The sequence below is a fragment of the Ambystoma mexicanum genome, chromosome 1q (genome assembly GCF_040938575.1).
Source record: "Ambystoma mexicanum isolate Mex_15411 chromosome 1q, UKY_AmexF1_1, whole genome shotgun sequence".
Taxonomy (NCBI): domain Eukaryota; kingdom Metazoa; phylum Chordata; class Amphibia; order Caudata; family Ambystomatidae; genus Ambystoma; species Ambystoma mexicanum.
In genome coordinates, this window is record NC_090922.1 from 210,253,079 (window position 1) to 210,270,814 (window position 17,736).

The 17,736-nt window shown below is 46.2% G+C and overlaps 1 protein-coding gene and 1 long non-coding RNA gene across 2 annotated transcripts in view; one reads left to right on the forward strand and one right to left on the reverse strand.

The window, feature by feature from the left end:
• The window catches only part of PRKCG (protein kinase C gamma), a 1,699,783-nt gene that overhangs the window by 1,566,119 nt on the left and 115,928 nt on the right, over nucleotides 1-17,736 (forward strand). The window lies entirely within an intron of this gene.
• The window catches only part of LOC138526651 (uncharacterized), a 112,621-nt gene continuing 95,278 nt past the window's right edge, over nucleotides 394-17,736 (reverse strand). Inside the window, exon 3 of the long non-coding RNA XR_011283693.1 lies at nucleotides 394-4,032. This is a non-coding gene — a long non-coding RNA (uncharacterized lncRNA). The remainder of the gene's footprint in view (nucleotides 4,033-17,736) is intronic.

Sequence of the window (17,736 nt, forward strand, 5' to 3'; positions counted from 1 at the left end):
TGGAAAAGCATGCACCTGTCATTGTGCAGCGTTAAAAAGAGCAGACGATTAACAATGCCACTATATATATATATATATATCGTCAGGTTTAATGGTGGCTGCTAACAAGAAATTTGGATTTAAAATTGAAGCATGGATGCATGTTAACTTCTTCATGCAACTTGTGAAAATTACTTGTAACAACCACATAATAGCTCTTATTAATATCTACCGTAACCTGGTAGGGCTATCCGACGTGGCCTTTTTTGCGGGGTTAACCGGGCTCCTAGACCTCATATCAGTAACAACTGGTATCACTGAAACCATTGTTTGTGCCCTCCCTGACTCACACGTGTGAAATGAATAAAACAGACAGTCCCTGGGCAGGGAATAAGGCACAAAAGAGCAGGCTGCGAGAGTTCAAGGAAAAGTTTATCTAGATCTCTGAGAGCGCTCTGACCACATCAAGGTTACAACACATTTATATAGTACATCTACATTTTTAACATATGATGCTATGTTGGACCTGGATTGGTCAGCCGTGGTGGTGTCTTAGGTGTGGGCATCATCTCTTCCTCCGGGTTGGTTGCTTGGTTGGCGTGAGGATTGACGTCAGACATTTGTGCTCTGGATGGGTGAAGGTCAGGTCGCTGTGAAACACGGTGGTCACTATCTAAGCTAAGAAAATACATTCTGAGTAATGCATGCACTAAATAATAGTTGATCAAAAGACTCTCAGTAGTGTATCATGTCGTTATACAAATCACTCAAGAGTTTATATCATCTACACATTTGGGTTATACAGGTCACAGGTTTATGGGGCTTGACCACTGTAATACTGTCATTGAACTATGGGGTTAGTCTCACAAGAATCTCAGGTATGTGGCACTTGTTAGTATTCGACATGATATACTGCAACAGGGGTCTAATGTTAGTTGTGGGTCTGTTGGGTGGGCTTCATAGCATGGTTGGCAGTTTGGCACATGAAAGGGATGCCTTGCAAGGGCACAGGGTTAGAATGGCAATAAGTTTCAACTGGCGAGGATAAGAGGGCAAGGACACTTTTGTGGAGATGAACGAGCTATGTGCTTGGCTCATGTTGGTTCACATGCAGGACAGTGATCTCAGAGGAAAAGGGATGTGTTACATTTATTATTTGTTGCAAGCAGCTCCGGCCTCAGCGTGAGAATGGAGCTGCAGAGTTTTCCAGTTGGAGTGGGGACGAGGGTGGGGGCCATGTGCTCCAAGCTACTGCGGGTGGCAAAAGGGAGAGATGCATTTTGTACTATCGCAGTGAGGCCTGGTTACCAAGATGGAGTCGAAAGGGGGTACAAAAAATGGATGCCCTGTGTCCTGCTCGGTGTTTCCATCTACGCAAATGTAACCAAAAGTTAGTATCACATAAGGGCGAGGGGCGTACCCACCACTGGAGGCACTTGGTTCAAGTTTTGTACTGAGAAGTCATGGTAGAGAGGGGCCCATTGGCCCCTCACTCCCACACATTCCCCCTTTTCATTACATCTAAAGTAATGAATACTTCTACTTTTTATTCTTTTCATTCTCCCTTCGGTAGTACTCAGCCTCTGCCACCGCCTCGTCCCATGCAGGGGTGCCTTTTATGGGCATCCATGCTCTACAAATGCTTCTAAGGCTGTTTCCTCTTCTGGCATATTCATCTGGTGTACACATTAAGTAAATACCTCCATCCCCATCTAGATCTACCCATACTTCTTGGTACCATTGCAACTCTCTTGGTTCTTTTATCGTTGTATGATGCAAATTATCCACTATATCCCCATATTGCCTGTAAATTGGTGTCATTCTGTATTGTGGTGTAGTATATTCTCCTGTTTGCATTTGTGCATCTATCATGGTAGCTACCATTGTCGGTCGGCCCATTGTTACCATCATCATAGCCGAGGTTGGCATGCTTTTCTCAAAACACTGTAGTCCCAGTTGGCATACACAAAAGAACAGGAGCACAAAAACGATGATGGGGATCAGTATTTTCATTGCCACATTTACCCATGATGGTATCCAGCTGAACAAATTGTTGAACCATGTGCTTTCTTCTGCTCCTCCTTCCGCTCTCATTCTCTCCCCTAAGTTGTGCACTGCGTTTATCACATGGGAGAGTGTCCCGTTATCAGCATCTTCAGCTGGCACGAATGTGCAACACACCCCCCCCCAATTTTTCAGCAAACACCGCCGTCCATCGCCGTGAGGAGATCTAGGACATATCTGTTTTGCATTGCCATTAGGCGCAGCGCGCGGAGCTCTATTTTTATCACGTTGAACCCCTCTTCAGTGTCGTTAGCCAGTTGAAAGAGCTCCCAGCGCACTATCTGCAACCATTTGACATTCGCTCATGCTTGCAGTCCCGGGGCAAGAAGTGAGGTGAAGAATGTCTCTGCTGATGAAAAGAGCTTGTATTTTTGCGGGATCTCAGCAAGGAGTTTTGATGATTCGGATGAGATGTAATTGGAAGACCTTTTATTCCATGTCAATCTTTTCTTTAGTTCATATTCTGACAATAGTTCATATGCTGGAGCTTCTGTTCTTGTTATTTGGGGCGCTGTCGATGGTTCAGCTGATTGCCCTGCTGCCGATATGCCAGCTGATTGCCCTGCTGCCGATATGCCAGCCGATTGTTCTGCTGACCCCTGGATATGGCTTTCTGGTATTACCATCAGGGCTGTGTGGAGGGTCACTAGAGCACAAGTTCCTTTCCACGATGCAGGGAGGTGCAGGTAAACTTGTTTTCCGCAAACCCAATACATGCCCATTAGTGCAGCTGTGCCTTTATTCATGTCGGGTATTATTACCGTTTTGTTACATTTCCTTGCCTCCCCCATGTTCACTTTCCCTTCCCCATGGAAACACAGTTCATGTTATACCTGTTTTTGTATTTTGATAGGTTTCTCTAATGCTGTGACCCACGTTAGCTTTGCGACATGTTGCGACCAGGTTGGGTCACATACCTCTTTTATCCATTGGAAAGTGTCATTTGGTAGGCCTCGAAGTGTTTCGGCTTTGCATTGGATTGTTTCTTCGTGCCATTTATTTTCTGCATATCGTGTCCCCTTGATGACAAGAAATGGTTCCTCGAGGCAAATTATTCCTTGGCGCCGGCTTCTGCATGTTTTCTCATTCTCCAGCTTTTCCAATGTGACGGTGTGCGCCTGGAACGTGCTCTTTATTCTGCATAAAACCAGATGAATTAAACATTGGGCCTACGACAAGGGCACTTCCTGTGGTACTAACATTTTCGGTGTTCCTGATGCATGCGGGATGAGTGAACAGACGTAGCAGCTTTCATTTGTTCCTTGCTTCGCCGTGGCACTCATGTCAGAATACCATTTATTTGATTGATCAGGGTGGCGGGGATCTTCTATTTCATCTAACCCCAGGTCGTCATAGATGTTGTATCTTTTCCCTCCCGCCCCCCTTTTTCTCCTCCTTCTCCCTTCCTGGTTATTGTTTTTCACCCTTTTGTAATGTATTGAAAACATCCCGGCCCAGGTTGTATCATTACTATTCAATATGGCATATGTATCGTCATCAGTAGCAGCAATATTGTGTGAGGTAGGGTGTATGGTTGTCTGTGCATTAATACTAGTGTTAATTAAATCATTTGTCCAATAATAATCTCCATCATATTCGTTATATCCATAAGCATTACTTATATTTACATCGAAATGTAACACTGACACACTTTTTGATCCTACAGTGATTTATTCTGAGGGTTGGATTCCATCTGTTTTGTTGACATTAATTTCATGTGACTCCTGCCATATAGTCTTCCCCCCACTGCATATCATTTGCGATCCTTCTTTTATTATGTTAGCCCCGCTTCCCCCCATTGGCATGTCATTAACAAGAGATAAAAGGGTATAGTACCAAGCTGCAAAAAACAACATTACTGACATCAAAATTGCAGCACATTTCAAAACGCATTCAAAATCACTGAACCTTTTAGCCCTAATGGCGACCCTATCACTATGTAGTATTAATTTGCTCTCTCCGATCGTAGGTCGTTGGGCCATTGTTCACCTGGAGGGACGATATGAATTTGTTAAGTCACCACAATATATACATATATTTACATTCTTGTTCAACTTCACGTTTTAATCATCATTTTCAGTCAGGCTTATTCTTTTACTCTATTGCTCATTTACTTTTGGTATAGAGGTAATAATCGGATGAAGGTGGGAGAAAGAGAGGGAGAGACAGTTGAGGTGTAGAGACAATATGTTGGCCAATTAAAGAGGAGAGGGGGAAGAGACAGAAAAGAAGCAAGGAGGAGATAAGCTGTGCAGAACAAAATACATATCATCACTGTTATCTCTGCATATTCTTTTTTTCTGACTATTTTGTTATTTGCTTTCAACCTCATTTGTTGTTCCAGTGGCGCTGTCTTGCTCCTCCTGGGGGATTGTACTATTGTGTGCCCTCCTCACATCGGATAAGTGCACCCAATACTTCAATCCCTTTACCTTCACCGCGGTGGGTGTACTATAAATGACCTTGTAGGGGCCATGGAACCTGGGTGAATTCCACCTTCTCACAAAGCTGCGGACATACACATGTGCCCCCGGCATCAGTGGCCCGCTTGAACTGTCTGCGGCCGGTGTGGTAGTATCCATCATCACATTTTCAGTAAAAGGCGGTGCTATTTGTCGCGCTATGCTGCGTACTGCGCGTGTTAGCTGGGTTAGGTATTCCTGGAACTCTTCCCCCAGCACTGTGGCAGCCCTGTGTGCATCCGATAATCACATCGCATATCCCCCATCGTGAAAACACCTCCCGCACGAGGAACTTGGCTGCACACTTCGTGTCTGGGTGGGGACACGGGCCTGCTTCCACCCACCTTGAAAAGGGGCACACCACCACAATCAAATATCTTGCTCCATTACACCGCTCTCCCATATCAGCATAGTCTATGTGGAGCTCTCTAAATGGTCCTGTTGGTCGGGCCAAGGTACCATGCAGTGTTCTTAATGTCATTCCTGAATTATATGTTTGGCATGTTATACATTCTACAATTAATTTTGACAGGTGCTCTTGCAAATTGGGACGAACCAGTGTTCCTGAATGTCTGCAGCAATGTGTTGTTTGGTTACATGGCCGGGGAAGTGCAGCTGTTGGAATGCTATTTCTAGTAATTCTATGGGCCTTACAACCTTTCCTGTTGTCTCTTGCCTCCAAATGAGATCTGTGGCTGATTGTTTACATCCCTGTTTGCTCCACAGTTCTTGCTTCTCTTGGGACGCTCTTCTTTGCAACTCTATTATTTGCGCTATTGGGGTATTATTATATGCCTCCTATCGTGGATCTGTGGTGGTTGCTTTTGTGATGCATTTGAGTGTTGGTGTCACATTGAAATACGAGGCCTCCTTCGCTGCCGCATCGGCTGCCGCGCTTCCCAATGAGATTGCATCTGTGTTGTTGGGATGGGCTTGGCATTTCACCACTGCCATTACTGATGGTACTGCTAATGCATCTATCAGCTCGTTCAACAATGTTGCATGCTGTACTGGAGAACCGTCTGCCCTCCTGAATTCTCGTCTACGCCACCATGACAATCCTGAGTGCACCGTGGTAGTTGCATATGCTGAGTCTGAGTATATTGTCACTGCACAGCCTTTGGCTGTGCGCAGGGCTTCAATCAGGGCAGTTAATTCTGCTGCCTGTGCTGAATAATGGGATGGGAGGCGCTTTTGCACAATTGTCTAATATTCATCTTCTTCCATGCGTACTACCGCCATTCCAACGTGTTTTTCCCCTGTCTCGGGGTTTATTGATGCTGACCCATCTATGAAATATATTTCTCCCTCCTGTAGGGCATTCTCGCTTGCTTTCGGGATATCATCACTTTCCCCCTCATATGTGGCACAATCGTGTTCCTGTATGTCCTCTGTCGTGCATGGCTCTGTAATAAATGTTGCTTGGTTCACTGTCTTGCACCTCACAACGTGTACGTTGGGGCTTGAAATTATAACTTCATATGCTGTTGCTCTTTGTGTCGTTAGTGTTGATTTTGATCGCTCAAGGATGGTGAACAGGGAATGCTCCACATATAGCGTTACCGAACATCCCATGACAATGGTGGTGCTTTTTTCAATCGCAAAGGCTGCAGCTGCGAGAGCCTGTTCGCACGCGAAATGGCCTTGCATTACCTGATCTAGTGTCCCACTGTAGTAAGCCAATGGTTTGTGACCTAGTGATGTTTTCTGTGTCAGTACTGCTGTCATCAGTGTCCCATTGCAGTGTGAAAACAAGAAAAATTCCCTCTCATAATCTGGGTTCGCGAGGACTGGGGTGTCAGCAATGAGGTCTTTTAATTTCAAATACTGTGTTATCATTTCCTGCGTCCATTTTATTGTCGCTCTATTTTTCAGTGCCTCTTTTAACGCTTGTAGTAAGGGGCGTGTGTATGCTGCGTAATCAAGGATCCATGCTCGGCAATAATTACAAATGCCAAGAAATGTTTGCATGTCTTTCACAGTTTTTGGTATTATTATGTTGCGTATAGCAGCTGCTCTGTCTGGGAGTATTCGCTTCCCATCTTTCGATATTAACTGTCCGAGGTATACAACCTCGGCGAGACAGTATTGCAATTTCCCTTTGTCTACCTTGTATCCCTTGGTAGCTAGCACATTCAGTAGTGCTATCGAGTCTTCTTGGCATTTTTCTTCTGTATGGCTACAGACGAGTAAATTGTCTACGTATTGAATGATGGTGCTCTCTACATCTATGTTTCCAATGTCTTCCCGTATCACCCTGTTAAAAATGCTGGGGCTTTCACAATACCCTTGCGGGAGTCGGCGATGTTCATACCTGTTGTTCCCTAATGTGAACGCTGTCAGGTACTCGGATCCTGGGTCGAGTGGTATGGAGAAGAAAGCATTCTTCAAGTCAATTACAGTGAAACATGTTGATTCTTTTGGCACACTGCACAATATTGATGCCGGGTTAGGCACTAATGGGAACTCTTTTTGAATGATGTCATTGAGTGGGCGGAGATCTTGGATCATCCTCCACGCCCCTCCCTTTGCTTTTTTGATCGGGAAAATCGATGTATTACATGGGGAGTTTGATGGCACTATGATGCCTTGTTTCAGGAGTGCATTTATGGTTTCCCTAATTCCCTCCTCCGCTTCTCTTGATATGGGATATTGTTTTACCCTCGGCAGTATTGCACCTGGCTTGAGTTTTATTTTTATTGGTGTCACCTCATGCAACAGCCCTACATCGTGGGGCCCGGTGGTCCAAATTTCAGGTGCTAATTTTGCCATGTCTTCCTCAAATATAGTCAGTGGGGCCTTAATGCTAGCCATCAGTGGGTTATGTACATCTATGTACTGGACCATGATGTCAGGTGGTATGCTTATTTCCACTATTATTTCTCCATCATCCTCACCATCAGTGAATAATTCCTCATCTGTTATATCTCGTAGCATTATGTTTGGGTCTATGCATAACACAGTCCTCCACTCGCACCCATGCGCGTCCAGTCCTATGACCACAATACGTTTGCTGGATACTTGAACTGCCTCAATGTCTATGGACATTATCGTGCCTGGCACAAGGTCTGTGTGTGCGAATGGGCGGGATATGAAATCTGATGCTGTCCTCCATTCTTTTCTTGCTATCTCTGGCACCACTCATGCTAACACCTTGATAACATGTATAAACATGCTTATATCAATGGGTATTCCTCGCACCACAACTTTGTTCATTACTGTGCTGATCATCAACATGGCTCGTACTGGGCATACTCCTGGTGTTGAGCACACTATTCTTCGTTCTGTAAACGAGATCGTCATATTCAATTTGCTTAACAAATCTCTCCCCAACAAATTGATTTGCGCATCTTCGTGGTACAGTAAGGGTGCGTGCACGGTTTTTCCCCCCACCGTTATATCAAGATCTTTAGTGTAAGGAACTTTTAAAATAGCCCTAGAGAATCCCTGCATCTCTAAATTCCTGCCTGAGAGCGGAAACCGCCCTTCCATAAGACATGATTTCTCCGCTCCAGAGTCTACCATAAAGATAAGCTGCCTATTTCCTATCTCTGACCCCACTAGTGGTTCCTCTTCTGCACATAGGGTGGTGGATAGGACTGGACACGCAAGTGTTCCCTGTGGGCTGTCCTAATCTGAATGTCTTTCTTGCCCTGGCACTGAGAAGACATTGTCTCCAATCACGGTCACAACACGGTACGGTGCGGGCGCACCGTTTGCAGATGTTGCATAACAATTATTGGTTGCGCTTCCTACTGCATTTTGTCTTGCCATTGGTTGTGGTGGTGGTTGCTGTCCTTGCTGTACCTGAGGTTCTTTATAGCATTGGTCTTGCTGTCTCCCACTTCCCATCGGTAGTTGCCCCTGGAAATACCCTGAAGGCCGCATTCTACAATCTCTAGAGTAGTGTCCCCATCTCCCACAGTTCCAGCATGACCCTTGTGGCCCGCCTCACATTCCTTGGCCGCCAAATCCCCTATTTCCCATTCCTCCAAAACCCCCTCGCTGGCCACGGTACCCACCTCTTCCTCTTGCTGGTCTTTCTTGCCACTGTTGCCCACCGTATTGCTCTTCTCCGTTCCACTGCCTTTGTCCTCCTGTGGCCCGCAGCGCTGCTATTGTTGCTGGTCTGTTTCCCGCTCCTTCGTCCCCCTCGTTTTCTCGGTCTGTGGTTGCGCTGGCGTTGACAGCGTCCACCTTCACTAATTTGTTCTGTATCAGCTTCGCCTCGTCTGCCAGCCTTTTTTGTGCTATCTCCTTGGAAAGTGTCATTTGGTAGGCCTCGAAGTGCTTCGGCTTTGCATTGGATTGTTTCTACGTGCCATTTATTTTCTGGATATCATGTCCCCTTGATGACAAGAAATGGTTCCTCGAGTCAAATTACTCCTTGGCGCCGGCTTGTGCATGTTTTCTCATTCGCCAGCTTTTCCAATGTGACGGTGTGCGCCTGGAACGTGCTCTTTATTCTGCATAAAACCAGATAAATTAAACATTGGGCCTCCGACAAGGGCACTTCCTGTGGTACAAACATTTTCGGTGTTCCTGATGCATGCGGGATGAGTGAACAGACGTAGCAGCTTTTATTTGTTGCTTGCTTCGCCTTGGCACTCATGTCAGAATACCATTTATTTGATTGATCAGGGTGGTGGGGATCTTCTATTTCATCTAACCACAACTGGTATCACTGAAACCATCATAGTGGGCGACTTAAACATGGATTGTCTATCCTCTCTTAACAAAAACAAGACGAAGGCCTCTTCCACCTGGTCCTGTCTCATGACTGATCGTAATATGGCTCAGTGGAAAGAGACATACCACCGAATCCCACATGGAAGCGCGACACTAGTCAAAGTATCATCGACTATATGTATGTTGAACAATCTATGTTTAATAGAGTTGTTTTGTTCGAGATAATCCTGCAGTCAGGAAGTGATCATCACCTTCTCTCACTACAGCTTAACTGGTCATCTGCTCCCTCTGTCAGACAATGGCTCACTCAACATCTAATGGTTAATAATACCAAAAACCGTCTAAAATGGTCACATGGAAACCTAATGAAGTTCTCACATGCCATACAGATAACTCATATAAATTGATTGAGTATACTGACTTTTTAGAACCATTTCGGAATACCATTGTGCCAAATTCACATGTAAAAATTCATAAGCATTCGTTCGACCTCGCAATTAAAATACGCAAGGCTGAATATCGTAAGGTAAAGAGACAAATCCTTGTAACAAATAATGCTAACACCAATATCGCATTGAAATCAGCTAAATGCAAATATTCGAACTGGATTCGTGGGCGTTGAGCGTGGATTTTCCAACAAGATGGTGAAGCTATGCTTTCTTCGATTTGGTCTAAAAATTCGGCGGAAATATGGCGTATGGCTTTTCCATCTGAGGAGCAGGTGAGTGCGCCCCCCTCCGCGACCCTTGCCGCGTATATTTTGTATTTTCTCCCCCCCCCCGGCCCCGCGTTTCCCCGTGTTTCCCTGCCTCTCCCTTCCGCAATCTGTTTCACCCGCCCGCCTCCCAGCCCGCCCCCCACCCCTGATTGGTCACCAAGTCTGGCCTTGCTGGGTCTAGCGACCCGAGCCACTGCACCTACTCCTCTTTCCATCTGAGGAGCAGGTGAGTGCGCCCCCCTCCGCGACCCTTGCCGCGTATATTTTGTATTTTCTCCCCCCCCGGCCCCGCGTTTCCCCGTGTTTCCCTGCCTCTCCCTTCCGCAATCTGTTTCACCCGCCCGCCTCCCAGCCCGCCCCCCACCCCTGATTGGTCACCAAGTCTGGCCTTGCTGGGTCTAGCGACCCGAGCCACTGCACCTACTCCTCTTTCCATCTGAGGAGCAGGTGAGTGCGCCCCCCTCCGCGACCCTTGCCGCGTATATTTTGTATTTTCTCCCCCCCCCCGGCCCCGCGTTTCCCCGTGTTTCCCTGCCTCTCCCTTCCGCAATCTGTTTCACCCGCCCGCCTCCCAGCCCGCCCCCCACCCCTGATTGGTCACCAAGTCTGGCCTTGCTGGGTCTAGCGACCCGAGCCACTGCACCTACTCCTCTTTCCATCTGAGGAGCAGGTGAGTGCGCCCCCCTCCGCGACCCTTGCCGCGTATATTTTGTATTTCCCCCCCCCCCCCGGCCCCGCGTTTCCCCGTGTTTCCCTGCCTCTCCCTTCCGCAATCTGTTTCACCCGCCCGCCTCCCAGCCCGCCCCCCACCCCTGATTGGTCACCAAGTCTGGCCTTGCTGGGTCTAGCGACCCGAGCCACTGCACCTACTCCTCTTTCCATCTGAGGAGCAGGTGAGTGCGCCCCCCTCCGCGACCCTTGCCGCGTATATTTTGTATTTTCTCCCCCCACCCCGGCCCCGCGTTTCCCCGTGTTTCCCTGCCTCTCCCTTCCGCAATCTGTTTCACCCGCCCGCCTCCCAGCCCGCCCCCCACCCCTGATTGGTCACCAAGTCTGGCCTTGCTGGGTCTAGCGACCCGAGCCACTGCACCTACTCCTCTTTCCATCTGAGGAGCAGGTGAGTGCGCCCCCCTCCGCGACCCTTGCCGCGTATATTTTGTATTTTCTCCCCCCCCCCCGGCTCCGCGTTTCCCCGTGTTTCCCTGCCTCTCCCTTCCGCAATCTGTTTCACCCGCCCGCCTCCCAGCCCGCCCCCCACCCCTGATTGGTCACCAAGTCTGGCCTTGCTGGGTCTAGCGACCCGAGCCACTGCACCTACTCCTCCTTCCATCTGAGGAGCAGGTGAGTGCGCCCCCCTCCGCGACCCTTGCCGCGTATATTTTGTATTTTCTCCCCCCCCCGGCCCCGCGTTTCCCCGTGTTTCCCTGCCTCTCCCTTCCGCAATCTGTTTCACCCGCCCGCCTCCCAGCCCGCCCCCCACCCCTGATTGGTCACCAAGTCTGGCCTTGCTGGGTCTAGCGACCCGAGCCACTGCACCTACTCCTCTTTCCATCTGAGGAGCAGGTGAGTGCGCCCCCCTCCGCGACCCTTGCCGCGTATATTTTGTATTTTCTCCCCCCCCCCCGGCCCCGCGTTTCCCCGTGTTTCCCTGCCTCTCCCTTCCGCAATCTGTTTCACCCGCCCGCCTCCCAGCCCCTCCCTAGCCCAGCCCCCGACCCGCCCATCCCTCCCTTCATCACTGCTCCGTCCAGGGCAGCAGGAAGCAGGTGAGTGCTGCGCAGGGCAAGCCGACCCCAGATGCCCCCCACAAAGGAATCTCTGTGCCCCCAGGCCCCTGCACCCTCTTTGCGTCCCCTCTCCCCGCTCCTTCCTGGATCCCTGCTCCCGCCTCCCATCCCGCCCCCCGTTCCCCATTGGCTAACTGGGCCCGTGGGCTCGGGTCTAGCGACCCGCGGCAGCCTCCCTGCTTCCTTTACCATCGGGAAGCAGGTGAGTGCTGCGCAGGGCAAGCCGACCCCAGATGCCCCCCACAAAGGAATCTCTGTGCCCCCAGGCCCCTGCACCCTCTTTGCGTCCCCTCTCCCCGCTCCTTCCTGGATCCCTGCTCCCGCCTCCCATCCCGCCCCCCGTTCCCCATTGGCTAACTGGGCCCATGGGCTCGGGTCTAGCGACCCGCGGCAGCCTCCCTGCTTCCTTTACCATCGGGAAGCAGGTGAGTGCTGCGCAGGGCAAGCCGACCCCAGATGCCCCCCACAAAGGAATCTCTGTGCCCCTGCCCCCCCATGCCACCATTTTGGGGCCAGGAGGCCCTTGCTGCCTCCCTTCTGCACGGCAGCTTCCCTCCCTCAGTCCCGCCCCCTTTGTCCTCCCCTTGCCCTGATTCGTCCACCTCCCCTTTATCCCCGACTTTCCCAGGGCAGCCCTCTGCCCGGCAGCCCCTCTGGCGAAGGGCGGCTCCTACAGAGGCGGCTCCAGGATGTGTCAGCAGGTGTCCGCAGGGGACGCCAAGGAAGCCAACAAACACCAACAAAAACCGTGAGTGTGGCATGGGTGGGGAGTAGAGCAATCACTCTACTCCTGAAAACCCCTGCCACTCTACCTTACCTACCAATAACATAGAGTGCCATAATACTAGCATGTCCACTCTTAGATGGAATTGTGAATGTTAGCATGTTCTTAGATGGAATTGTGAATGTTAGCACGCCCACTCCTTGATGGAATTGTGAATGTTAGCATGTTCTTAGATGGAATTGTGAATGTTAGCATGTCCACTCCTTGATGGAATTATGAATGTTAGCATGTCCACTCCTTGATGGAATTGTGAATGTTAGCATGTTCTTAGATGGAATTGTGAATGTTAGCATGTCCACTCCTTGATGGAATTGTGAATGTTAGCACGTCCACTCCTTGATGGAATTGTGAATGTTAGCATGTTCTTAGATGGAATTGTGAATGTTAGCATGTCCACTCCTTGATGAAATTGTGAATGTTAGCATGTCCACTCCTTGATGGAATTGTGAATGTTAGCATGTTCTTAGATGGAATTGTGAATGTTAGCATGACCACTCCTTGATGGAATTGTGAATGTTAGCATGTCCACTCCTTAATGGAATTGTGAATGTTAGCATGTTCTTAGATGGAATTGTGAATGTTAGCATGTCCACTCCTTGATGGAATTGTGAATGTTAGCATGTTCTTAGATGGAATTGTGAATGTTAGCATGTCCACTCCTTGATGGAATTGTGAATGTTAGCATGTCCACTCCTTGATGGAATTGTGAATGTTAGCATGTCCACTCCTTGATGGAATTGTGAATGATAGCATGTTCTTAGATGGAATTGTGAATGTTAGCATGTCCACTCTTAGATGGAATTGTGAATGTTAGCATTTAGAAGTACGCCAGATAGCCCTCTGAGAAAGATACACTAGAATTTGCATTTAGAAGCTGTCCCCAATTAGCCTCTCTGTGAAAGTTGAATTTAAAATTGTTCCCACTTGCATTTAGAAGTGTACTCAGTTGCATTCAGAGGCTGCGCCCGATAGCCTCTCTGTGAAAGTTGAATTTAGATCTGTCACCACCCGCATTAGAACTGCTCCCACCTCCATCTAGAAGTGTACCCAATTACAGTTGAAGTTGCGCCGGATAGCCTCTCTGAGAAAGTTGAATTAGAATTGTTCCCTCTGGCATGTAGAAGTGTACCCAATTGCATTTAGAAGCTGCACCCAATAGCCTCTCTGAGAAAGTCGAATTTAGAACTGTCCTCACCTGCATTAGAATTGTACCCAATTGCATTTAGAAGCTGCGCCCAATAGCCTTTCTGCGAAAGTTGAATTTAAATCCGTTACCACCCGCATTAGAACTGCTCCCACCTGCTCCTGGAAGTGTATCCAATTAGAGTTGGAAGTTGCGCCGGTTAGCCTCTGTGAGAAAGTTGATTTAGAACTGTTCTCTCTTACATGTAGAAATGTACCCAACGGCATTTAGAAGTGTACCCAATTGCATTCAGAAGCTGCACCCAATAGCCTCTCTGTGAAAGCTGAAATTTAGAACTGTTCCCACTTGCATTTAGAAGTGTACCCAGTTGCACCTGAAAGTTTGCACCCAATAGCCTCTCTGTGAAAGTTGAATAAAGAACTGTTCCCACTCGCAACTAGAACTGTACCCCGCACCTCCTCAGAGAAAGTTGAATTAGAATTGTACCCTCTTGCAATTAGAAGTGTATCCAACAGCATTTTAGAAATATACCCAATTGCATTTAGAAGCTGCACCCAATAGCCTATCTGATAGCTGATTGTAAAACGGTTCCCACCTTAATTTAGAAGTGTACCCAATTGCATCTTAGAAGTGTACCCAGTTACACTTGAAAGTTGCACCCAATAGCCTCTCTGTGAAAGTTGAATTCAGAACTGTTGCCAGCAGCGTTTAGAAGTGTACGAGGGTGTGAACTAGACGATGATAATGACTGAACGAATGTGTGGAGCGGACGAATATGAGGAACGGACGAATTTGTACAACAGACGATGCTTAATATGCTTTGGAATGAAGTAAACACTTGAAAACATACATCATACCACACCCCACGCTTACTCTCCCTCTTACACCACCACTCATCTAGAACACAGAGATACTATGACACCATTCGGTATAACTGTTCTCATATCCACATCTCCCTCTTACTCCACATCACTCTAAGTAATCATTGCTGGATTCACACCCCCCAGCCAGGCGTTCTCCTCAGGCCTAACGCAGCCACACTCGTTCTGGGTAAAACCGACCAGAGCAAACACATACTCCTGACCTCTCAACCACCACACGTACAACTAAGAAGCAGCTACCACTCGATTTCCGCACCAGCTGCACACATACCTAGTGCGCACACGCACTTTTGGACTCCCTCTACTCTCTATACTGACCTGAACTTCGGTTCCCAAGGGCGTTCAACCTACCAGCGCCTTCAGACCATACCAATGGTATATAAGGCGCTATATAAATGCAAAATAACAATAACAATAACAATAACAATAAATCAAATTTGTCTCAAGCCCATGTACAAACTGGAGCCGTAACAGAGGACGCCTGGATATCACACTTCTCTGATTCATACAGAGACCCAATCTTTGACCCTAATGACTATAAGTTTCAATCTTCCACCTCTTGGAACATCCACTGCTCACCCTCCTTAATCGAAGAGTTGATCCAAAAGCTAAGCTCATCACGAGCTGCTGGCCCCGATGGTCTCCATGATGCCATTTTGAAAGAAAATCCAAGGCATTGGGCCAAGAATCTTAATGCAATCTTCTTACAAGTGATGGTCCATCGCAAACTGCCAGCCTCATGGCTATGCTCTGTAATAGTCCCAATTTATGAGAAGGGTGACCGCTCTAACCCTAGAAATTACTGTCCGATTGCTTTGCTGGACGCTCCCGGAAAAATGTTTGCAAAATTAGTATTGGCTGAATTTAATCAATGGACAGAATCTAGTGGTAAGCAAGATCGGCACCAAACAGGTTTTGTTGCGGGCCTAGGCACCTGTGTCAATCTATTAACTCTTAATGCAATAAAAGCTCTTAGTCAATCCCATAAACAATCAGTTTACTTTGCGTTCATTGACTTACATGCCGCATTTGATTCTGTCTCCCGTCCCTTACTAATGGCGAAACTATCAAGAGACAGCTGCCCTACAGATCTCTATGATATTATTTATGCGTTTCATGCTGCAACATCGATTTGTGTCAGACTTACTTTGGAGGGTTTGCTGTCCGTTCCAATTAAGACAGCACGAGGTCTAAAGCAAGGCTGTCTACTAGCTGCAGCAATTTTCAATTATTTCATACACGACCTAAGCACGGTCTTTCTGCAGATACCTTCCAATGCCCCAGTTCTAAAAGGACAAAAAATTACTAATCTGAATTATGTGGACAACATAGTTCTTATTTCAAAAATGTCAAAGGGCCTACAGAACCTCATTGATGCGTTCGACTTGTATTTATCGGAGAATCAATTAGTAGTTAACACCAAAAAAACTCAGATCGTAGTCTACCATACAAATCGTCTCCATAAATACAAGCTAAGGTGGTCAATAAATAATACACCATTAGAAATTGTGACAACCATGTAGTCAGGTTGAGCGCATGGAGGCAAAGTTAACTACGGCCATCTCACAGACTAAAATAATATTACATACATTTGGGAAATTTACCATTAAACCAGCAATAATCTTCTGGACCATGAAAGTAATACCTTCAATTTTATTTGGGGTGGAAACACTTTTGAATTGTAAAAATCTAAATTTTGATAGATCTGAAGCAAAATATTGGCGGGCGGTGCTCAATTTGCCTCAGTGTTTCCCTAGTCCCTGGCTGCGCTATGAATTAGGTCTTATTTCCATGCATGCTGTCTATACTTGGCGTTGTTGTATGCTTTTCCGTAAATGCCTAATGGCAAATCAAAAAGCAAACACACTTTCGATAATTGCTGATTATATGTTATCATCTGACAAGACCTTTGTAAAACTATGACAAACATATCAATCCTTATGTTAATAACTAACTCAGAGAAGTCCAAAAAAACGTTATATCAATTAGACTGGATTACTACCCTAGAAAAATGTCAAAAGTATCGCCAACCATGTACGTTTCGGTTCTGGCATAAAGCAGTAAAAAGCCCCGAGGCTTATCTTTTAAAATTTTCTTAGGTAAAATTAAGAGAAGGTCTTTTGAGGGCACGACTTGATTTATGGCCTACCTATCAAGTCCAAGCAAGACGCAACTTGAGGCCTCAAGAACTTGATTCTGTATAGATCCTAATACGATTGAATCTCTTGAACATCTAGTTTGCTATTGCGCACAATTAACTGCCCTAAGATCAATGCACTTCTCAAAAGTGATTTCAATTTAGAAACTGTTGACCAAGATATGCGATGGTCCTTTTTATTGTGCTCTAATAATTATTTTGCTCAGATAGCACTAACTCATTTCTTACTGTCCTTGAATTGGGATAATGATACATGAGAAGAAGTCAAAGTCTCAAGCAGCGTTAAAAGCAGTGATAATCGATGGTTTAAATCTAGTTTTATGAATTAATTGAATGTAACGTTAGTTTACTGTTTGTTGTTTGATATCTGTTTATTCTGACAATCTGTATTACGTACACACCGTACTATGTATATACATGATTTTGTTGTTGTTAAAATTGAAATAATATTTTGGCTGCTTGAGTCTGTACATTGCAAAATGAACTGTTTATTTTTTGGTTTGAATGTAATTTAAAATGTATGAATTTGTATATTGAAAAGCTGTTTATAACAGCTAAATCAATGAAAAAAAAAAAAAAAAATATATATATATATATATATATATATATATATATATATATATATATATATATTGATAGTCCACTGCTAACACCATCCATTAACCCTTGGTTTGTATTAAAAGACATGTACCTTGTATAACACATCAATACACAATAGTTCAAATAGATGCACCACTCTTAATATTCATGTTCAAAGACATCTGATGATACTCATTAAGGAACATCAATGAATGTGTCTTACACTCTCAATAAAAAGTAAATATTTTAATCATGAGTAATATGTAATATGTAATAAGGAAACAGTGCTATCATTAATTTCACTATACACAACACACTAAAAATGCCAAAAGCCATGAATGAAAAGGCTAACATCATTGTTGTTGCCTTTACCTCTGATCAAGACTAGGACTGATGAACCTTCTCTAAGAAACCATAGTCACCTAATACACCAGCTACCTGCCTCACCAAGCCTTACTAGGCAACCTCATTCTCTATGCTAAGCAATCTTC